Source organism: Prionailurus bengalensis, chromosome D4 (genome assembly GCF_016509475.1).
Source record: "Prionailurus bengalensis isolate Pbe53 chromosome D4, Fcat_Pben_1.1_paternal_pri, whole genome shotgun sequence".
In the NCBI taxonomy this organism is placed as follows: domain Eukaryota; kingdom Metazoa; phylum Chordata; class Mammalia; order Carnivora; family Felidae; genus Prionailurus; species Prionailurus bengalensis.
In genome coordinates this window covers 11,258,270-11,281,925 of record NC_057359.1, presented here as the reverse complement: position 1 = coordinate 11,281,925, position 23,656 = coordinate 11,258,270, and the positions used below count along the sequence as shown (strand labels likewise).

The following is a 23,656-nucleotide window of genomic DNA, read 5'->3' as shown; positions in this document are numbered from 1 at the left end:
ACCCAAAGCAATACGCAGATTCAATGCAATCCCTATTAAAATTCCAATGGCATTTTTCACAGAAATAGGACAAAAAAAATCTAAAATTTGCACGGAACCATAAAAATACCCCAAAGCAATCTTGAGAAAGAACAACAAAGTTGGGGGCGCCTGGGTGGCGCCGTCGGTTAAGCGTCCGACTTCAGCCAGGTCACGATCTCGCGGTCCGGGACTTCGAGCCCCGCGTCAGGCTCTGGGCTGATGGCTCGGAGCCTGGAGCCTGTCTCCGATTCTGTGTCTCCCTCTCTCTTCCCCTCCCCCATTCATGCTCTGTCTCTCTCTGTCCCCAAAATAAATAAACGTTGAAAAAAAAAATTATATATAAAAAAAAAGAACAACAAAGTTGGAAGCATCGTGCTTCCTGATTTCAAACTACATTCCAAAGCTACTGTAGCTAAAACAGTACAGTAACAGAGTACTGGTAGATCAATGGAACAGAATAGGGAGCCCCGAATTTATCAAAGGAATATACGGTCAATTAATTACGAGACAGAGCCCAAGAATATACCATGAAGAAAGGACAGTCTCTTCAATAAATGATGCTGGGAAAATTAGACATCCCATGCAAAGAATGAAACGGGACCCTTATCTTACATCATGCACAGAAGTTAACTCAAAATGGATTAAACACTTGAACATAGGCCTAAAACCATGAAACTCCTAGAAGAAAACAAAGGCAGATACAGGGCTTGGCAATGAGTTTTTGAATTTGACACCAAAAGCAAAAGCAACAGAAGCAAAAACAAACATCAAACTAACATCAAACAGACATTAAACTAAAAAGCTTCTCCACAGCCAAGGAAACCATTAACAAAATAAAAAGGCAACTTACCGAATAGAAGGTACTTGCAAGTCCTGTATTAAGTAAGGGGATAACATTCAAAATATATGAAGAACTCATAGAAATGAGTAGCAAAAGAGGAGAAGGAGCAAAGAAGGAAAAGGGGGAGGGGGAGACACAGGGGGAGGGGGAGGAGAAGAAAATACTAATCCAGTCAGATGGGCAGAAGAACTCAAAAGACATTTTTCCAAAGGTAGCCAGCAGGTACCTGGAAAGATGCTCAACATCGTTAATCATCAGGGAAAGGCAAACCCCAAGTGCAGGAGATATCCCCTCACACCTGTCAGAATGGCTATTAGCAACAGGCCAAAAACAACAAGGGCTGGTGAGGATGTGGCGAAAAGGGAACCCTCGTGCCCTGGTGCTAGGAATGTCAACTGGTCCAACGACTACAGAAAACAGTATGGATGTTGCTCAAAAAATTAAAAACAGAACTACCACACGACCCAGTAACTCCACTTCTGGGTACTCAGGCGAAGAAAACAAAAACACGAATTCAAACACATATATGTACCCGCAGGTTCACTGCAGCACTATTTACAATACCCAAGATATGGAAACAACCCAAGAGTCCATCACCAGGTGAATGGATACAGAAACTGCGATGTACAGGTACGTTAGAATGTTCCTCAGCCATAAGAAAAGGACGAAATCCTGCCATTTGTGACGACATGGATGGGCCTCAACGGCATTGTGTTAAGTGAAAGAAGTCAGAGGAAACCAAGTACCATACGATTTCACGTGTATGTGAAATCGCAAAACCAAAACAAACAGAAATAGACTCATCAACACAGAGCACTGATGGTCAGAGGGGAGGGGCAGCAGATGGGCCAAATAAGCGAAGGGGATTAAGACATATCAACTTCCAGTTGTAAAAGAAATAAGTCGGGGGGGCATAAAGTACAGCAGAAGGAATACAGCCAATAATATTGTCCTCACTTTGTACGGTGACAGATGGTAACTAGACTTATTATGGTGACCATTCTGTAACGTATGTAACTGTCCAATCGCTACGTTATACACTTGAAACTAATATAATATTGTACGTCAACTATATTTCAATAAAAATAAATTAAGGAAAAAAATACAGCAAGGAAAGCAAAGAAGTGATTCAGCACTAATGAGTATTGATTACAGATAGGAAGTAAGTTAACTGAGTGAGCTGGTAAGTTGGTTGCTAAGGGAACACCTCCCTTGGGATAAAATCATCGCCAAAGTGTACGTGGGTAAGGACCAGAGGTGCGGAAGGCTCTTTCCTGTTTTGGAGCAAGAACATGAAACATTAAAACAGTGGAAAGTAGGGCGTCTGGGGCGCCAGTCGGTTAAGTAGACTTCGGCTCAGGTCATGATCTTGCCGTTCGCGGGTTCGAGCCCCGCGTTGGGTTCTGGGCGGATGGCTCGGAGCCTGGAGCCTGCTTCGGATTCTGTGTCTCCCTCTCTCTCTGCCCCTCCCCTGCTCGTGCTGTCTCAAAAATAAACAAACATTAAAAAGAAAAATTAAAAGAGTAGAAAACACTGGAGAAGGGAAGTTTAAAGACTTTCCGTCAACCCAGGCTAATTCTTTTCTACCATAAGGGAGGGTGTCTGCACTTGAGTTTGGGGAAAAAGCCTCTCTCTTCCTTGGAATGTAGCGTGCACAAGACACAGGACAGCGACCTGGGGCACTTCTCTGCAGTAAGCGGGCAGGTCCATGAACTTCCCACTGGAAATGGTGGACGTGAGAGGAAGAAATTATTTTCCGGAGATTTAAAAGAAAAGCCAAGGTTTATTCGCATAGACGTCCGTAACAGCTGAGCGTGGGAGAAAGGTGACAGTTTATGCCTCCAGGTTTCTATTTCTCTACATTTGGTTCTATACTAGCTCCTATTAAATGCTAAAAGCCAGCCACGGGAAAGCCTGGGACAAAAGTGATATCCCAACTAGCAAATACTCAATACGCTGAGGCACGTGTTTATTCACTAACCTTATTCTTTCGGTCTTATTTTCCTGGTTCTCGCCTCCCCTCCCCCAGATTTCCTCAACTGTTTCTACCCTATTATATTCATAAGCAATTTGGTCAGCCACCTCAAATTCTTTTTGAAATGAGCATATAAGTAAATAAAATCCGTAAATTTTGCCAGGTGTTATAATGATAACAGGTAAATTTTTTTTTAAAGGAAATTAGAGTGAAATAAATGGGCACTCTCTATTTAAGGGCTGCAAAACTTAATCTTGTTAATACGGCAATACTTCCCGATCTACAGATGCAATCCAGTCCTTGTGAAAATCCCTTTTCACAGAAATGGGTGACCGTTCGCTTTTAACGTTCATATGGAAACTCAAGGGACTCAGAAGAACCAAAACAATCTTGGAAAAGAAGAACCGTCTTGGAAAAGAACAAAGTTGGGAGACTCACACTTTCTGATTTCAAAACTGATGACAAAGTTACAGGAAGCAATATAGTTGGTACTGGCCTTAAGAAGTGACCCATAGATCAATGGAACAGAAATGAGAGTTCAGAAATACACCCTTTTATAGATGGTGGAATTGATTTTGGACAAGGGTGCCAAGACAACTAAGTGGGGAAAGAATAGTCTTGTCAACGAATGTTAATGGGACACAGATATCTACATGCAAAAGAATGAAGCTGGAACCCTACTGCACACGATATACAAAAATTAATGCTAAATGGACTGAAGACCAAACTGTAAGAGCTTAAACTATAAAACAATTAGAAGAAAATACAGATATAAATCTGTGACCTTGTATTTGGCAGAGGATTCTTAGGTAGGATACCAAAAGCCCAAGCAACCAAAGAAAAAATAAATAGGTTAGATTCATCACAATTAAAAATTTTAATGCTTCAGGGGCACCTGGGTGGCTCAGTGGGTTAAGCATCCACCTCTTGATTTTGGCTGTCATGATCTCACCGTCTGTGGGTTCAAGTCCCACGTCATGCTCTGCACTGACAGCATGGAGACTGCCTGGGATTCTCATTCTCTCTCTCTCTCTCTCTCTCTCTCTCTCTCTCGTATCTTTCCCACTTGCACGCAAGTGCCTCTGCTCTCTCTCCAAAAATAAACTTAAGGGGAGCCTGGGAGGCTCAGTGAGTTAAGTGTCCCACTTTGGCTCAGATCATGATCTCATGGTTTGTGGGTTCAAACCCCGTGTCAGGCTCTGTGCTGACAGCTCAGAGCCTGGACCCTGCTTCAGATTCTCTCTCTCTCTCTCTCTCTCTCTCTCTCTCTCTCTCTCTCTCTCCCCCTCCCCTGCTCACACTCTTGTCTCTCTCACTCTCAAAAAAATAAAACATTAAAAAAATTAAAAATAAAAAAATAAACTTTAAAAGAAATTCTATAAAAAAAAATTTAATGCTTCACGGGACATCATGAAAAAGCAAAAAGACAAATACACAGAATGGGAGTCTAGTTTTGCAAATCATGCATCTGTTAAGCACCTGTATCTAGAATGTCTTAACAAGGATTAAAACTTAATAATAAAAAGACAACCCAATTAAAAATAGGTAAAGGATCTAAACAGACATTTCACGAAGGAAATATACAAGTAGCCAATGAGCATAAGAAAAGATGCTTGAGATCACTAATAATTAGGGCACTGCAAATCGAAACCACAAATCAGTAAGATTATCCCTCACACCCAGAATGGTTATAATAAAAAAGCATGCATGAGGATGCAAAAAAAAAAAAAAAGGTTGATTTTTTTTCTCATTTCATTGAAAAAAAATGAATGTATTTGGATGTCTAGAATTTCCATTTATCCAAATATTTTAAATTCAAGTTAAACCCTTCCTTCAAAACCATGTACCTCTCCATACGCACCTCACACATCAGTCCACTTGCAATTATTCCTTTATAGCCCAGAAACACATTTTTTAACTTCAGGTTTTTATTTAAATTCTAGTTACTTGACATGTAATGTAATACTGCTTTCAGGTGTCGAATTTAGTGATTTGTCACTTACATTCAATACCCAGTGCTCATCACAACCAGCGCCCTTGCTCCTTAATACCCATCACCCATTTAGCCCCTCCCCCATCCACCTCTCCCCATCGACCATCAGTTGAAACACAATTTTTTTTTTTAAATTTTTTTTTTCAACGTTTATTTATTTTTGGGACAGAGAGAGACAGAGCATGAACGGGGGAGGGGCAGAGAGAGAGGGAGACACAGAATCAGAAACAGGCTCCAGGCTCTGAGCCATCAGCCCAGAGCCCGACGCGGGGCTCGAACTCCCGGACCGCGAGATCGTGACCTGGCTGAAGTCGGACGCTTAACCGACTGCGCCACCCAGGTGCCCCGAAACACAATTTTTTAATGGTGTTTAAACATAGGCACTTTATTCCACCTAGAAGGCAATCAGTAACAGTACCATGAGTCACCATCTCTATGTAGGCACACTTAACTACCCTCCAGGTCAATAAATCACCTTTAAGGAACGCATATGGGAGTACTGCGAATGTGGAATTTTCCCTTGTCCACAGAGGACCAGACTTCTCTAGCAAATCCTTCATGCAAACTTTCACTGACCAGCGAAACGCCATCAGTTTGGAAACACACTGCCTCTTCATGAGAGACGACACAGAATGTTCTTTTTTAACGTCCTTTTCCTTTTCTCAACCCTTTAAGGACTTCCCATCACACAAAATTCAAACCCAAAGTCACCGTCACGTGTAGGAGACTCTATCTGCCATGGCCCCGGGTTCTCCCTTCCATTCCCTCAGCTCTGGAGGTACCGGTTTCCACCTAGTACTCACACGAGGAACTCTGCCTAGCTCAGGGCTTTGCACTTTCTGTTCCTTCTGCCTGAAATGCTTTCCTCCAAACCTGCGTAGTGTGCTCGTCTATTTCGTGCAGAACTTTGTTTGTTCCGGACCCAATGTTTGTGCCTCTCCCGCAAATTCCTACCTTGAAATTCTAACCCCAACGTGATGGTACTAGGAGGTAAGGCGTTTGCGAGGTCATGACGTCATGAGGGTGGAGCCCTGGTGAATGGGATTAGTGCCCTTGTAAGAAGAGGCAGCAGAGGGAGGCTTCCTCTCTGCCACGTGAGGATACAACGAGAAGACGGCCACCTACAAAGGACAAAGTGGGCTCTCAGCAGACCTACCAGCACTTCGATCTTGGACTTGCAGCTTTCACAACTGAAAGAAGTGAATGTCTGCATTGAAGCCGCCCAGTGGTGCTACATTTGTTATAGCAGCTGGAGCTAAGACAGTGCTCATAGGTATTCCTTGACCTCCCTTGGAGAAGAACACCCCCCCCCCACCGCTACCTCTACTCCACGCCTTGTCCCGCTTTAGTTTTTTCCCCACAGGATCTTGTATTAGATTACACGAGTAAATATCATATATTACACGTGTACAAAATACACTAACGAACTTATTAAAGTTATGTGTTAAATTATACACCATATGTTAATTACAAATTATATACTGCCCTCCCCGGCTAGAAAGGAATAATCCTACTAGCGAGAACTGTGTTAACAGGCAATGACACATCTGTTGAACTGCGAATGAATTAAAGTTAGGGACCTCTTTAGAAGACTTCAGAGAACGAGCCATGGTAGCATTAAGGATTGCGCACCCGATGCACTGGGGGGTGTCATGCCCATCGTCCTCCATGAGACCTGATCCAGAGGGATGGTTCTGGAGCTGGACCACCCGGCTCTGAAATCTGGCTGTGTGGCCTCCAACACCGTACTTAATGTCTCCGCTCCATGGTTTCCTCACTTACAAAATGGTAACTGTACCTACCTCATGGGTCACTATGAACATTCAACAAGTTCACGCATGTTTATTGTTTAGAAAGTACCTCGAATGTACTGAGTACCCAGGTAAATGCTAGGTATTCGACAACTTGGTTACTTACGCGAGGGTGCTTCCTTCCCATATACAACTTTCCGATCGTTGACGGTTTCCTCCGGCATTTCTTACAATGTTCAGTTCTTACACGCTACCCATTTCAGTTTCTTCATGTTAGTTTTTACCTCTGTGTTCTAATTCGCAACATACAAATGATTTATCCCAGAAAGGCACATGCAAGGTAACGTACCAAATGACACAGAGAACTTCGTGACCATGACTGCCTCCGCATTTTCCTGTTCCTGCCACAATTCTACCAAGACAACTGTTGTCAAAATTTTCTGTTTCGGCTTCTTGGTGGTCATCTCCATGAACTGATCACACGCTTCAATGCCTCATTCTTGATTCACGATAGGAATTTCCGCCATACCATTTTAATTCTTCTCATTACCTTCCTAATGCGAAGTACTCAAGTCTTCACTGGTGTCTCCACCCATTTTTTTCCTTGACTGAAGCAAAACTGCTTTTGTTCACAGACAACATGATTGTCTACATTAAAAAAAAAAAAACCGATGCATGCCACAACAAAGTTACTAGAATTAATACGGGAGTTCTGTACCTTGCCCAAGAACGTGTAAGGACATCAAATAAACATGACTTGATACTCAACACCATTAGCCATCAGGGGACTACAATGTGAAAGCACAATGAGCCATCATTATACACTTACTAGAATATCAAAGATGAAAAAGACTGAGTGTATCACGTATTGATGAAAATACGAAGCAACTGAACTCTCACGCGCCAACGGTAGGAAGGCAAGATGGCACAACTCTGGAACGCCACCAACTTTTAACAAGCCTATCTCAGTCCCCCGTTTTAGGAGATGAGGACTTTAGCACCTGTTTTCTCACCTCTCTCTGCCTTCATGTCATCCCACCTCCTGCCAGTGAGACTTTTACTCTGTGGAGGTTGCTACCATTTGCCATCTAGCCTACGAGCATGACCAAGTCCACCGTGCTTAGGCCACAGTCTGACTATAAGGGCAGAAAACCAAGAAAGTGCACCTGTATGATTATGATTATGCCACTAAGCCAACTTCCAGGTTGAGCAAGGAATTCAAATTTTGACCCCTGACCCGAAGTCATGACTACAGATCTCATGTCACAACCCCTGTTCCAACGACAGATCTCATGTCACAACCTCTGTTCCAACGACGTTAAACTCTGTGAGTTCCCTTCATTTCTGATCCGGTATTAACCCACGTCAATAACTGCCATCAAACCCCTCTGCCACTTGATATAGGTCATCAGGTCACAAATTTTTCTGTCATTAAGTTTTCATCTCATTCCTCATTTAGGGGATGTCCACTGAGCTTCGAACAACTTCCCATAGGTATTGAAATAAAAGTGCTTTCTGGATGACTTCTAGGATCTTCTCCTACACCTAAAAAGGCATTCATGGAAACACTGACCATCTGTGTATGTGAGGCACGGCGTTAGGCGAGCACAGTAAGGTGGGATGATGACAACCATCCACCGTACAATCGAAAGTGAGTAAGCGACGAACTTGTTTAATACACTGAGCAGATGTTCTAGTTTAGAACGTGTCCTATGAATTATCTGCTGCCTACGAACATTCAGTTTCTTTAACAAGTAAACCTGAGTTTCACTTTGACAGCCCTGTACCTTTAAAAATAAAGGTATGCGGCTCTCCTCATCCATGAGGAGGATGGGTTTAAATTCTGGAAGTCTCCTCAGGCTTTGGCAAAGCATCCCACTTGTCACCCTTGACCCCTGGGAATAAGGAAGGAGAATTCTTTCATGGGAACCCAGTCACAGCAGATGTTACATCCTTGGCGTCAGAACTGCTTACCCAAGGGCCATAAATGGGGCTGTCCGGAGCCTCACCTCCTTCTGCAGCTCTTACGAAATCATGTGCATGAGGCTTTTGTTCTAAGAACCTCAAAGGCCTTCATTTCGTGTGGCCTCACGACATGCCTTTGAACTAGCCAGGAGCCAGTGTATCGATTCTCATTCAACAGATGAGGGGGAAAAAAACACACAAGACTGTCAAGCCACTTGACCAGAGGTCATCAGAATGTCAGGAGAAGGGCGGGATGAGCCAGAATCCTCGCTTCTCAGGCTGGAATTCTCGCCACATCCAGATTCAGCCTGTGCAAATGTATGCAAAATGCTGTCTAAAAACACAGGAAGCAGGACCCAGAGAAGCCAGGAGATACACTCTGTGTGAAGTAAGGGTAGGCACAGGGGAGCTGTCGGAGAGCTCTTCTCCTCCTCTCAAAGTTTCAAATAGAATAAAAAATGACAAGACTTCGGCCCGCATTTTGTGAACCTTTCTGTCAGCCAAATTTCATTTTTTCGGGGAAAGACGGAACATCCTACCTACAAACCCATGATAAGCAGGTACTTTCAAGCTAGTTCAAGGCACAAGCATGGGCAAAACTCCTTACAGAACTTTGAGTTATTCACCTTTATACTTCAGTCTTCTAAAATGGAATAAAGGTCTGGGGCACCTGGGTGGCTCAGTCGGTTAAGCATCCGACTTCAGCTCAGGTCATGATCTTGTGGTTCGTGAGTTCAAGCCCCACGTTGGGTTCTGGGCTGACAGCTCAGAGCCTGGAACCTGCTTCGGATTCTGTGTCTCCCTCTCTCTCTGCCCCTCCCCTGCTCATGCTCTCTCTCTCTCAAAAATAAACATTTTTTAAAAATTAAAAAAAATAAAATAAAATGGAATACAGGTCAATCACAAGGGGTGGCTATAACACGTGGAAGACACTGGAGCCATCAGGGAGGGTGGGAAACACGGAGAGACAGAAGACGTGGTCCGTGCTGTCAGGCCTCTGCATCTGCTTGGTGAGATAAAGCTGAGAACAGATGAAAAGCCAGCCTGTAGGGAAAGCTCCTGAAAAGTCAGAAGAGCAAGAATCCCAAAAGGAATGTGTGCCGAGAAATCCCTTCAGGGCAACTGAGTGTGGGAATTGGTGGGGTCAGAGAAGCTTTCCAGAACCATGGTACGTATGGCGGGGGGGGCGGGGGGGGGCCTTGAAAATCTGATGCCATTCCCTTAAACAGAAAAGAAAATGAAAGATCCAAAAAGAATAGATATAAGAAGCCAAGGTACAGAGAAGTAAGCTGCAAAGGAAGGTAAGTGAATGAGGCTGGTTCTCAGACATTTTCTCTTCTTTGTCTCTAAACCCATTCTCATTTCATCCACAGCTTCAGACACTGGTGAGCAACCGTAACACTGTCCCCATCCCGAGGCTCTCTCCCCTTAGAGCCATACTCATAAAGCTTCCTTCTAGACCTTCTGCCTGGTGTTCTACTCGATTTCAATCTCATCGACTCCCATGACCTGAAACGCCGCCCGGAGCCAGGGACCATCACAGCCAGTCTTCCCACCATAGACTTCTCCCCTCACAGCCACACTCCACCTTGCCATCCCACGGGTACCTCAAACTCAAGTTCAAGGCTGGACTCCTCATCACAGCTCTCGTGCCACTGCCAACACCTACACGCGGCCTCTCCACAGAACCAGACCATCACTCCCCAACCTCTGCAGCCACTCCAGCCAGAAGCCAGAGAACCATCTTCCATGGCTCCTATTCCCTCAAAATCCACATGTGAGCAGTCGCCCAGTCCTATCAATTCTCCCTATGACATCTCCAATCTGCTCACCCTTCCCCTCCCTCTCTACCTTCACTGGACCCTCATCTCCCCTGTAACTAACCCCCCACCCCGTCTCCGGTCCCTCCCCCTCCCTCGTCTCCCAAACTACGGCCCACGTTGCGGCTCTGACATAAAACACGAGCTCAACACTCGTCCCTGAAAATCTTCTAGCTGTTGCCTCATTGCTCAGAGAAGAAAAGTTCACACGTCTTAGCACGTCTAAGAAGATGTCCCCGGTCTGGCCTCAACACCCCGCTGCAGCCCTGTCTCCTTCCACCCACACCAACCCTACGCAATATGCAGTCACACGGCTCCAAAATGCACCGAAAACCTTTCTGACCTGCCTTCTTCTATGCTGTGCCTGCTAGAGAGTAAGCATTCAAGAAATGGTACCTGTAGGGGCGCCTGGGGAGCTCAGTGGGTTAAGCGTCCATCTCTTGATTTTGGCTCAGGTCACGAGCTCACAGTCTGTGAGTTGGAGCCCCAAGTCAGGCTCCACATTGTCAACATAGAGCCTGCTTGGGATCCTCTCTCCTTCTCTCTCTCTACTGTGTGTGTGTGTGTGTGTGTGTGTGTGTGTGCGCGCCCACTCTCTCTCTCAAAATAAAGAAAGTTTAAAAAAAAAGAAAAAGAAATGGTACCTGCAGTCACACTATAGTCCTACAAGGACAGCAGGGACAACAATGATAATGAATGGTCCGTAAGGGCCAGAGTACGGATGGTTTTGTGGGCCAAACAACAGCACTGAGATTTCGGGCACGGTAAAGCATTTAAGCGTCTGGGGGCCTGCTGGTGACAAAATTATAATCTCTGATAGCAGATATTATCAATGATTAATAGAAGGGGGGATGTGGAAGCCAATGGGGAACCTGCCACAATAGTCCAAGTAACAGGTGTTCGTACAGGAAATGTAAGTGAGAACAGAGAACAACGTGCTTTTGTTTAATTTCTCGGGACTTGGAAGCTGCACGCAAACAAGGGTGAGCAAAATAAACGTCAGTGAAAGTTCTGAAAATAGGTTAAAAAAGAATGAGGGGATCTTTGATGAAAATTGAGAACTTGGGAAGGGAGATGGGTTCCGTTTTTTAACAAGTGACAGCTACAGGAGACACCTGGGGGGGGGGTCTCATTCGGTTAACTGTCCGACTTCGACTCAGGCCATGATCTCACGATTTACAGGTTCGAGCCCCGTGTCGGGCTCTGGGCTGACAGCTCGGAGCCTGGAGCCTGCTTTGGATTCTGTGTCTCCCTCTCCCTGCTCCTTCCCCGCTTGCACTCTGTCTCTCTCTCGCTCTCTCTCTCTCAAAAATAAACACTAAAAAAAATTGAAATTAAAAGAGGAAGGGGAGCTGGCAAGTTGAAAACAGACAGTTGTAGCCTAAGGACATCAGTTACTCACCCATTCAACCACTCTTTGCACTGGACACCTTGCTAGGTGCTGGGACAACAGCAGTGACCCGTCCATAGTCCCTCCCCCCTGGGGACATCACTTCCCAGTGAAGGAGGCAGACAAGGAAGGAACCAGTAAAAATGTAACTGCAGGGACTGTTAATGATCGTCTCCGGAGCTGCTAGGTGCACGTGTAGGACGCTTAACACTCAGTTTCCAAACGCTTCCAGACGTCTTCTGATTTACGCAGCAAGTGACTCTGTCTTATATAAAGTTTGCACAAGATGAAATGCTGCCTCATGGTCACGTTTATAAATAGCCACTTGGGCGAGGGAGTTTCTGACAAACCACAAAACTGAGTAATGGGGCCCAACCTTCCACAAATCTCACAGGCTGAATTTCCATTCTGTTTTCCACAAACATAAACAAAAGTCATGTTTCCCTCTTAACCCTCAGCATGAGACAATTCCCATTTACTCCACTTTCCACAAATCTTCGCTACATCGTCTAACTGCATGTCTTGGGAAAAACAATAAAAAGGCATCATTTAAATACAGCTTGCTAAAGCGACAACCCTAGTAGGTTTTTTTTGTTTCTCTGTAAGGCATTTCTAAGCCTCCAAAGAGTGTGGTTCACCTCACTCCTTAAAAGTAAGTTCCACTTCCCTGGGGCGCCTGGGTGGCTTGGTCGGTTGAGCGTCCAACTTCAGCTCAGGTCATGATCTCCCAGTTCGTGAGTTTGAGCCCCGCGTCGGGCTCTGTGCTGATAGCTCAGAGCCTGGAGCCTGTTTCAGATTCTGTGTCTCCCTCTCTCTCTGCCCCTTTATAACTCACACTCTGTCTCTTTCTCTCAAAAATAAACACTGAAAAAAAAATTTTTTTAAATAAGCTACATTTCTCCATTTAAAAAAAGTTAACTATCTCATATTCACCTTCCTGGTTTTAGTGCAGGTTTTAAGTCTATTTTCCAATGGAAGAAGTATATCAGGAAACTGGGGAAATTTTTCTATGGCATTTCTCCAATGGGAAGAAAAACATCTTCAGTTATCTACTACCTCTAAAGGCATCAAAGATTAAAAATGAAGGTGTCACCAAAACACCCATAAATTACAACTCCGTTTAAGTTAAATTACAAAGTCAAGCAAGTGTGCTCTATGCCATCATGTAGGAAACACATATTTTTTAAAAAGAAAAAACCAGAAACCATGAGTATCTCAGCCTAAGAGGTAGAAATTTATTTATCTGAGCAGCCGCAGAATAGGGTAAGAAAAACACACTCTTTATTGGCCAAAAAACCAAAGTGAATGAGGAAAAACTAAATCTTGCTTGCTTTACATCAAGAACTCTTGAGGTCCCCCCTCAAAACCTGTGTTTTTCTCTTTTTTTTAAATATCAATGTCAGCGCCTAATACGAATTTATTTGGGAAATCATTCAGACAGCTTGGGTGCTATCTGGTTCCCAAGATCACAACAGATTCTCAACAGCAAACAACGAATGAAGGGGCAATCACTGCTGAAAGTCACAGAAAAAGGGCCAAAACAATTTTTTTTTTCCAAGAAAAGGCAGATGCAATTTTCAAAGATGGTAGAGTGGGGCTGTTTGGTACAGGGCAAAGAGCTTCGCAACCCTGAATAGATCCAAAGCTATCACTTTATTATAGCACAAAAGACACACTCTGTTCTGTATAATCTTAAGAACTGGGGAAGGTTGTGACAACTTTGCGGGAATGTTCCATGCAAATGTTAGATGTGACAGATTAAGAGACTTCAAGGAGCAAGCAAACTCTTAGCCATCAGGAAATTCACTCCAGAAGCAAAACAGCCTGTCTAAGAGGTCTGAGTAGCCCAGGGTTCTCTGGCTTAAGCTCCTTTCCTTTTGTGATTGGAGAGGCAATTAAAATGGGCAGTCTCAAAGTCTCCGTGAATTTCAGGCAGGAAAAAAATAAAAAACACTGTCAAATGGTTCTTAACATATTTTTAAAGCCGGGTTCGTTTTTTCTTACAGTATTCAGGGTCTTGCTAAAATAAGTCAGTGCGAACTTTGGGATGAGGCTCATAAGAAAAAATAGAGACAATACCCCCGTATAAAGGCGGTGTTTCATCACTGCAATTTACCGATCCCGTGTAACAGGACAGGCTCTTAAGTTAAAGCGGGAAGGAACATCTCCGAAAATACCAGAACACATCTCGTGTAGTACACTTTTCTCTCATGACACGTTTCTTTTGACTGTATTTGTTGGTTGTAGGTCTCTGGATGCGGGGTTTCAACACAGAATGATTTCTTAAAGGGCAATGACATGGTCATAAAGGCTTGTACGATGGCCTCGATATTTGGGTTCCCTGTAATTCATATACTGAAATCCTAAACCAGTGTGATGGTACTAAGAGGTGGGGCCTTCGGGAAAGGATTTGTTATTGAGATTGGGGCCCTTATGAACGGGATTAGTGTCCTGAGGAAGAGAGATCCCAGAGAGCCCCCTCATCCTCTCTCCACCAAGTCAGGGTCCAAGAAGTCAGAAGTCTGCAACCAGAAAAGGGACCTCACCCAACCCGGACCGGGCTGGTGCCCTGATCTGTGACTGCAGCCTCCGGGACTGTGGGAAATAACCCACTGTTGTTTCTAAGCCGCACCGTCTGTGGTACTTTGTGACAGCAGCCTGAACTAAGACAGATTAATACCGGTCTTTTACTCACGGTTCAACTGTGACTGAGCAACTGAAAAGCCACGGGCAGAGATTAGCGTGGAAGAGCAAGTCCTGAGAGGCTATGCGGGAGTTCACCAGCCCACCTACCCGGAGATCCACAGAGGCCAGGATGTGTCTGCTTCCCTGAGGACAAGGACGTGCGTGGGCAACAAGAATTCGGCCGGCACAGTCTAGGCCACCTCGACTGGCCTGGCTGCAGCCGGGTGATGGACGAGGGGAGGGCCAGAGAGGACTCAGGGGCCCGGGGAGGCTCTGGCTAGAGTCCAGAGGAGGGATGAGAAGCTAGGTTAGGACGGAATCAGCAGGAACAATGAGAAACAGACGGGCGGGGGAGATGTTCACAGGAAGCAAAAGCAACAGAAACGGGACGGGTTGGATGCCCTGGGGTCAAGGACGGCTCCTGAATGTCGGCCTCGTGTGACCTGGTGGATGGCAGGGCCCATCACAGAGCTAAGGAACCGCATGAGAGGACCAGGGATGGAGAGAGACCAGCCTCCTGGTCTCAGACGAGTCAAATCTGAGGTGCCTTTGAGATACCCAGGCACGAAGTCCATAATGTTAATTATGTAATCTGGAGCTCATAGAGAGGCTCAGGTGGGAGAAACAACTTCTAGATTCACTTGTGTCTTCCTTTTTCAAGCTCTTCCCCCAAAACTTCATTTCGTGGCGCAACAGCGCGAAGCGGAGAAAAGCATGTGGGCTTTCAGGTCAGAAAAGCCGCGGGGCGCCTGGGTGGCTCAGTCGGCTAAGCCGGCTAAGTGTCTGACTTCGGCTCAGGTCATGATCTCCCAGCTCGTGAGTTCGAGCCCCGCGTCGGGCTCCGGGCTGACAGCTCGGAGCCTGGAGCCTGCTTCAAATTCTATGTCTCCCTCTCTCTCTGCTCCTCCCCTGCTCATGCTCGGTCTCTCTCTCCCTCAAAAATAAATAAAAACATTAAAAAAAATTTTTAAGTCAAAAAAGCCGTGACTGGAACCTTAGCCCCACTCTTACTGGTTCGGTGCTCATGAGCCTGTGATCATCCGAACAGGTTTCCCTGTCCTCCACTGTTAACAGGGATGCTGGGCCCGCCTTCAGGTGCACGATGCAGATCCAAGAAAGAGCACTTCACATCACAGGTGCCTGGGATACGTTAAGTTCTTGGTTGAGCTGAGCCACACCATGGTTATACTTTTTTGCACGCCCCACAGCAGCGGCAGAGTCTGGGCCAGGTGTTCCGCCAATCTCTAGCATGTTGAACAGGCTTGAAATACCCTGGAAATTGTCAGAACACCGCCAGTCTCCTCTTCCCAGACAACCATCAGCTCATGGAATCATTCCTTTACCTGCTATCCTCCTGGAGTCACATCCAAACCTAAGTTATACAAAGAGCATGGCTCACCCTTCATCACCTAGATACCCTGGTCTGTCTCCCAGTCCTGGCAGGACCCATCACTTAGCAGGGCCATGACTATCAAGAGCTTTTGGGGTGCTCGGATGGCTCAGCTGCTTAAGCACCTGACTCTGGATTTTGGCTCAGGTCACGATCTCATGGTTTGTAAGATCGAGCCCGGCGTCTGGGCTCTGTGCTGTTAGCACAGAGCCTGCTTGGGTGTCTCTCTCTCCCACTCTCTCTGCACCCCCCCCCCCACCCAAGTGTGCTTTCTCTCCCTCAAAATAAATAAACTTAAAAATACTGAAACTTAAAAAATAAAAACTTAAAAAATACTTTCTATATATATATAAAAAAAAAATCCAAGGGGCGCCTGGGTGGCTCAGTCGGTTAAGGGGCCGACTTCGGCTCAGGTCATGATCTCGCAGTCTGCGAGTTCGAGCCCCGTGTCAGGCTCTGTGCTGACAGCTCAGAGCCTGGAGCCTGTTTCAGATTCTGTGTCTCCCTCTCTCTGACCCTCCCCCATTCATGCTCTGTCTCTGTCTCAAAAATAAATAAACGTTAAAAAAAAAAATTAAAAAAAAAAAAAAAGAAACATCAGCTGAGCCTTGAGAAGTTTTCACCTCAAGGGTCCCAGGACTTGCCCCGTAGACGATCACAAGCTGTCTTAGGTAGGCACTGCATGTACTTAGGAGTTAGGGATGTTGAGGCCCTGGTTTAACAGTTTTGGAATGTTTGGTTTCGTGGTTGAGAAGTTCTTAACAGTTTGCTGCCGTTCATTTTTGAGTGAAGAGAAAGGAATAATAACTCAACTCTCGAAACAGAGACCTTGCTTCATACTGAAGCCATAGTCTAGTCACCTAAGCAAGCTCTGTTTCCTCCCCAAGGAGGACTCGGCATTCCCGTGGAGCCACGACAGCTAGTGCTTAAGAGCTGTCTTGGAGCTGCACCTGTTCGACTCCAGTGCCCTCAGAGGTGGTCCAGTTCATCTGCACAGCACGGATGGGACTCATTGATTCATTCAAATACCAAGCAGGCACCTACTATGTACCAAATACTTGAGAAATCGTGTGAAACAACCAGGACTTCTGCCCTCAAGCAGTTTCTACTTTTTTTTTTTTTTTTTAACATTCATTTTTGAGACAGAGAGAGACGGAGCATGAACAGGGGAGGAGCAGAGAGAGAGGGAGACACAGAATCTGAAACAGGCTCCAGGCTCTGAGCTATCAGCACAGAGCCCGACGCGGGGCTCGAACGCACGGACCGCGAGATCACGACCTGAGCTGAAGTCGGACGCTTACCAGACCGAGCCACCCAGGCGCCCCAAGGAGTTTCTACTCTTCAGTTGAGCGGGAGTTTGGGCAAAGGAGGTAGAAAAACAAGTGAAACACATACATGTACAAGTATCCATTGTGAGAAGTGAAGAAGACAGAGGAAGAAGGTTCTCTTTAGGTCAGATGATCATAGAAGGCCAAAGTCCCAAGAAGAGGCACGCTTAAATCCATTAACTTAGAGAAGCTTGGGGCACCTGGGTGGCTCAGTCAGTTAAGCGTCCGTCTTTGGCTCAGGTCATGATCTCATACTGAGTTTAAGCACCGCGTTGGGCTCTGTGCTGACAGATCAGAGCCTGGAACGTGTTTCAGACTCTGTTTCTCCCTCTCTCTCTACCCCTCCCTCACTCACCCTCTTGCTCGCTCTCAAAAATAAACAAACATTAAAGAAAAAAAAAACACAACAACTTAGAGAAAGTCCATTCTTACCTGTGTACCTGAACCAAACTCACTACTAACCCACTCCAGGTGCTTTAAAAATATGTCAATCTGGTACTTGTAAATAATAAAAGAAAGGGCACATTTTATATCCAGGTTAGAAGTAAAAAAAAAAAAAAAAAAAAATCATTCCCAGGCATGCTGGTTAAAACGTTTGGGTCTGGTGAATAAACACTGCATGGGATGAAAAATGAAGGACCCCTATCAACTGCTGAAACTACTGATGTTTTTTAAATCGTCTGAAAAAAATAAAATCATTACAATAATTATGAAAACATCCCAGAGGTGTGAAGAGCATTATTTGTCTGAATGCATACATCATTCACTACCCATTTATTAAACCCCTACTATCTGCCAGCCCTGTGCTAAGTTCCAAGAATACAAAAAAAAAACCTGGTGCCCAACCTTTCCCACTGATAAATATTAGCTCAACACGCATGAAAGGCTTACTACTCCCTCAAGCAGGTCATAACATTGCTTTTCATCGCTCCAGTGTTTTCGTTTCCTACTTTATCAACAAATGTTAGGACCAAAGATCCAGATCTGGACGGAAAAGCTTAAATATCACCTCGTTCTTACCAAATATTTTTTTTTTACAGTCCTATCTTTCATCCCAGAACTTGAGCTCCGATTCAAGATAATTCTACTTTCTAGCCCACTCGCCTCCGTGCCTGAAAGTCCAACCCTTGCCTGCAGAACCTCTACTGAAATACACATTCGCCCATTTTTAGTGGAAGCAACCGTGTCCACTCAATGCTTTGCAGTTCATCACAATTTTGCAAGTGCCTTTTTAAAACTCTTAGAGAAAACAAGTAGGTCTCCAGAAGTTGCTCGCCCACATTGTAAACTCCCCAAACACACACTGCACACCTGTCGTTCATTCATTCCCATAAACAACACAGAAGACTTTGGACCAGAAGGACACATACTTTGCGTAGCTCTCCATTCAAGTACAAGTTGTAACTTAAAATAATGCCAAGGCGCTGCCGGCTGAGTCAACATGTAACCACGTGCCGATTATTATCCGTATTTCAAATACACCTTACCCAGGAGTAACCTCCTGTGAGTACAATTCCTGTATGTTCCTCTATCACGGTCTCCTTTATACACCTCCTGCAAAACCAGACAGAAGTAGCTACGATTGTAACTGGAATGCACAAAATCAAGCCTGTTTTCTCGGGCCTCATCTTTTATACTGAAAGGAGCCTGGCTGAATAAAATACTTCATCAATGGCAGCCAATGGTTTTCTATACAGTATTTCAAAAATTTCATCACTAAACTTAGGTTTAGATGGTTTTTTTTCAAAAAGAAAAATATTAAATAAAACCGAAGGCTAGGTTTCCTCCCTAATTTTCCTTGCATTGAGAATTGCCACACATGAATCCACAAATGAACAGCTGAGCTACATAATGTACAGTTCTAACTGGGCAGCTTCTAAAAAAGAAAGCACTCTTTCCAACTCTGGTTAATACACTTGATACAAAGAACACATTTCGGCAACAAATACATTTAGGACTTGATGTTTTACAGTGTAGCTAATGAAGGTTCTAGCCATAGTAAAAAAAAAAAAATGTAGTTTTCCCCCCAGGATATCAAACTTCGGACTCCCATTTAACTGAAGTACAAGCAAAATGAAAATGCAAATTAAACGTATACATATTTATGACTTCACTGGCTCTACAGCAATGCCACCTTTGGCTTCTGGTTTTATTTACCAGGAAGAGAAGCCTGGAAAACCACCATACATTTGTATTTCTATTCCAACTGTTCCCTTTCTTCAAGCACTGGTTGGAACAAAGTATTAATTCTGAGTCTGATGTTCTACATACGTCAGGAAAATGAGAGTGAATAGATGAAAACAGACAAACATTTTCTCTCTAATGGTGTCTGCTTGGATAAGAAATTTACAAATCTCCATACTAAATCATTTAAAATTATGACAGTTTACTATTACTAGTAAAGAGAAGTTTTCTGGGACGCCTGGGTGGCTCAGTCGGTTAAGCGTCCGACTTCAGCTCAGGTCACAATCTCGCGGTCTGCGAGTTTGAGCCCCGCGTCAGGCTCTGGGCTGATGGCTCAGAGCCTGGAGCCTGTTTCAGATTCTGTGTCTCCCTCTCTCTCTGCCCCTCCCCCGTTCATGCTCTGTCTCTCTCTGTCTCAAAAATAAATAAAACCTTAAAAAAAAAAAGAGAGAGAAGTTTTCTGTTAATCTCCATGATTTTTAAAAATCAAGAATGCACCTTCACCACAGAACCCCCAGCACAACCTTAAATGTGAACCTTCCTAAGAATTCTTGCGAAACATAGGTGGGACCCTGAGTAAGCCAATTCACCTCTCGATGCCTCAGTTGTCTTACCCGTAAAAGCGACAAGTCTCTGAACTATTTAACATTTAAATTCTTTATCACGAAGACATACACCTCAATCCCAATGGCTGGATCTGTTAATATTTAAGAACCATTCTAATTCTTCATCATTCTTCTGAAAATAAAAACACAACTTCTATGTATATGGGAAGGAGGGGTGGAAAGAGGACCCTTAAAGGGAACAGAAACTAGGTTGGTTTTGTTAATTAGGTTTCCTCTGTGAAACCTCTAGCCAGTATTAGCAGCTGCTTGAAACTTACTCAAAAAAAAAAAAAAAGTGGTAGGTTTCTCCATCTCAAGACTCTTACAAAAGGGCGTAAGTCAATGTCTAGCAATGCACAGCCAGCTACCCATTACTAGCAACTAAGGGAGGGAAAGGGGAGCAAAAGAGCATGACAGAGACAACGTGAGTCTATTGCCTACGTGGAGAAAGAAAAACTCTTCTTTATATGATGTATTCAGGAAGGAGAGTAACAGGCACCTGTCTCTGCCAGCTTCAGGAGGCGCACCTCCTGTAGGTAAATTACCTTATGGGTCAGCAGATGTTGGGAATTTACATGGCGAGACACTTGCTTTGTTTCACAGCATGTGCTTTCCTTATGAGTGATTTCATTCACCCCCTTCATTCAACAGCTATTTCTTGAGTGTTACTACATACAAACTCCAAAGCTAAAAATGTACTAAAGGTATGAGTTGACTGGGATAGCCAGGTGAATCTTAATATGTGTTTTACAGTAGATCAGCCCAGCAGGATATTTCCAAGTCAAATAGTAACACTAAACAATACGGATGCTAAATTTAAAGTGCCCTCGGAATTTTCTCCCCCTAAGTGGGACGTGGTCAGTGGGAAGGGGGAGTAAATTACAAGGGGAAGAGATAATTAGCTAAATCCCTTACTCAAGGCAGGGTGAAAAAACTTTCTTTCCCCTAGAGAAAATGATCAGATGGATTAAAAACACATCAATAAGCATTATAAAATGCTGAGACTAGAAAGAGAAAAATAATTCATTTTTAATTTCTTACTGTGCATGTGGGACACTTGAAGCTCAGAGGTGGTATGATTTGGCCCGGGGTCACACAGCCAAAAAGAGTGACTGAACTAGAACTCAGGTCACCAGCAGACATGGTTAATAGTCCCCCAATGTACTGCGGTATCCGTGATGTCCCCTCATCGCCATCAGAAGCTCAATGATGGCATCATTTGCAAAGCGGTGGACGGGACATCAAGAGCTCTGTTATCTTGTAACCTCCACTAGCTTAGGCAGGATACCATGGAAAAGTCCCATCCCGGTCTAAACCTCAGTTTCCTCATCTGTCAAATGTGAACAGTGATTCACAGTGAGACAGCACAGACCACAAGAAATGCAGAAGCACTCTGGCCATCGTGAAAACCTTAAAGTTCAGAGCCAGCACTACGGTGATGGGGGGGGGGGGTGTATTTCAGAGAACGTGGCTGTGACTCTAATTCCAGCCTCCTGTTACCTTGGTAAGTCCCTGAATCTGTGGGCCTCAGGTTCCCACTGCGAGTATGTGCTTAATAATCTTTGCCCTGCCTCCCCCAGAAATGGTTAGAATTGAATGAGCATTGAAAAACATTCACTAACAACAAGGCACGGATTCAAAATGCAAGGTATTATTATTAGATTTCCTCTAGTCTTGATTTGGACAAAAATGTAATGTGGTTTTACCATTCAGTTCTGAACAGTCTTCTTTCTCAACTAAGATGTCATTATTCATGAGGCTCAGATTTCACCGCTTTCTCCCCGGTATTCCTAAGTCTCCACTCCCATTACTGAGCATGGAATGCATCATTCCCCTCAGCACCGAGACTAGGTGCAAGGCTCACTCAACGAACGTGCACCGGCATGGGCTTGGCTGAGAAAGGCTTTTTTTCCTTTCAGCTGGAAATGCTCTGCCCGAAGCTTCCATGAACGCTATTCTACTTCATCACATTAGAGGGGGGATGAAACCAACCCTTGGGCCTTTCTCCAACAACTGCAGAACACTTCAGCCCTTCCGGGGAAAAGAGACAAGTCTGGGTGGATGCTTTTCCCCCGGAGGGGCAACCGAGGATCCCCAAACCCATGCTCAGGAGTGCTGATGGGGAGACCCGATTTTTTTTTTCTTTGCAGGAGACTAACACGTTCTGAGGCCCAACCTGTCTCTCAAGGGTCATTCACCTTAGAGCTCGGGCCCCTGGGAGGCTGAAAAGGTCCTGCGAAGACCGGGTCGGTGGGTGTTTGGAGTATCCAACACTCTGCCTTTAAAAAGCATCAGAGTAACTAGCATTTCCTTGTTGAGAGCCCTGATTTTAGTACCTCAGATGAAAGAATTCATCAGCCTATCCAAACAACTTCTCTGGAACAGGTTTCTACCCGACCATGCTGGGCACCAGAGACCAGGGAGCCGGGGCGGTGAGGGGTGGGGGGTGGGGGGGGCGGATAAGAATACAACGGGCTCATCTGCATAGATGCGAGATAAGCAGACTGGTTGTCTTCAGTTTTGGCGACTCCGGGCACCGGCCTGGCATATCGAGCCCTGGCATTCTCCCTGTCCGTTGCCCCCACATTCCCACCCCTCGCCCCAGCTGCTGAAGCGTCACGTTGACGGGGCTGGGGGAGAGAACAACGCGAAACGCCCAAGTCGGCTGCTGCATATAGGCTGCAACCGTTCCGCACCTGTGCAATCCGGCTTCGGCGCCAGAAATGACCAGAACACCGACTCGCAAGCCCCTCTTGAGATCCCAGGGGCGCCTAACAAGTTCGCCTCTGTTTATTGCCCGGGGAGGGTGGGAGATCCCACCTTCTGTTGCCAAACTCAGCCGGTTCCTCCGAAAAGGGGGAGGTGGGGGAGGGGGAGCTCCCCCTTAGGTGAACCCAGAGAGGTCCCCGAGGGTTACTGCGGCCGGAGGGGATCCGGGCGGCGAGCTAGTGGGTGCTCGCGGGGAGCGCGCGGCCGTGGCCCCAGCGGAATGAAGGTCCCGCTTCGGTGGCCACGCACAACCTCCACCCTACCCCCAGCACTACGCCGACAAAGTGCGAACGTGGAGAGACCTCCGGGGCTGGTCAGGACGCGGAGCACCCCCAGCCCCAGCCCTGGAGGAGGGTCTAGAGAGGAGGGGCCGGGGACGCGCAGGAAACTTACCTCACCCGGGCAGCATTCGGGCGCCTCTGCTGTCGAGACCAGTTGCGCCACAGTCTGCAAGTTGTCGGGATGTAGTTGCTTCCCCCCCGGCGCCGGGAGATCTGTGCCGGCGAGGGGCGGGAGGGGCCGGAGGGTCGGCGCGGGCGGGGGCGGGGCGCGGCGCGCGGAGCCGGCAGGTGCCGGGCCGGAGCCGCGGGGCCAAACTCGCCCGGGACGCGCCTCGGCGGGGGCGCGCGGCGGCGAGTGTGCAATGCGCGCGCGCCGCGGCGAGTGTGTGTGTCCCCGCGTTCCCCTTCCTTCCCCGCCAGTCCTCCGGCCACACGGAGCGGCGAGCGGGCCGCCGAAGCCCCGGCAGCCGGAGCCCCACTGCCCGGCGCGGCCTCAACGCGGCGCGCTCGGGGGCCGGGAGCCGAGGAGCTGCGGCGCCCCCAGGGCTCGGGCGCGGGCGCGGGTCCCGGCGCAGTGCGCGCCTGAGTCGGAGCGAGGCGCGGAGAGAGCAGTCGGCGCGGCGGCTGCCGCGGCTCGGGGAGGCTGCAGGCCCCGCCC

General features: G+C 46.1%; 1 protein-coding gene across 2 annotated transcripts in view; it reads right to left on the bottom strand.

Annotated features, from left to right (window-relative positions):
• PIP5K1B (phosphatidylinositol-4-phosphate 5-kinase type 1 beta) overlaps window positions 1–23,261 on the bottom strand; it is a 318,684-nt gene extending 295,423 nt beyond the window's left edge. The window contains exon 1 of one of the 2 annotated variants that reach the window (XM_043566259.1): window positions 23,111–23,261. The gene's annotated coding sequence lies outside the window, so the exon portion shown is untranslated. The remainder of the gene's footprint in view (window positions 1–23,110) is intronic. The other variant, XM_043566257.1, reaches the window with a different exon arrangement.
• Window positions 23,262–23,656: the final 395 nt, after the last annotated feature.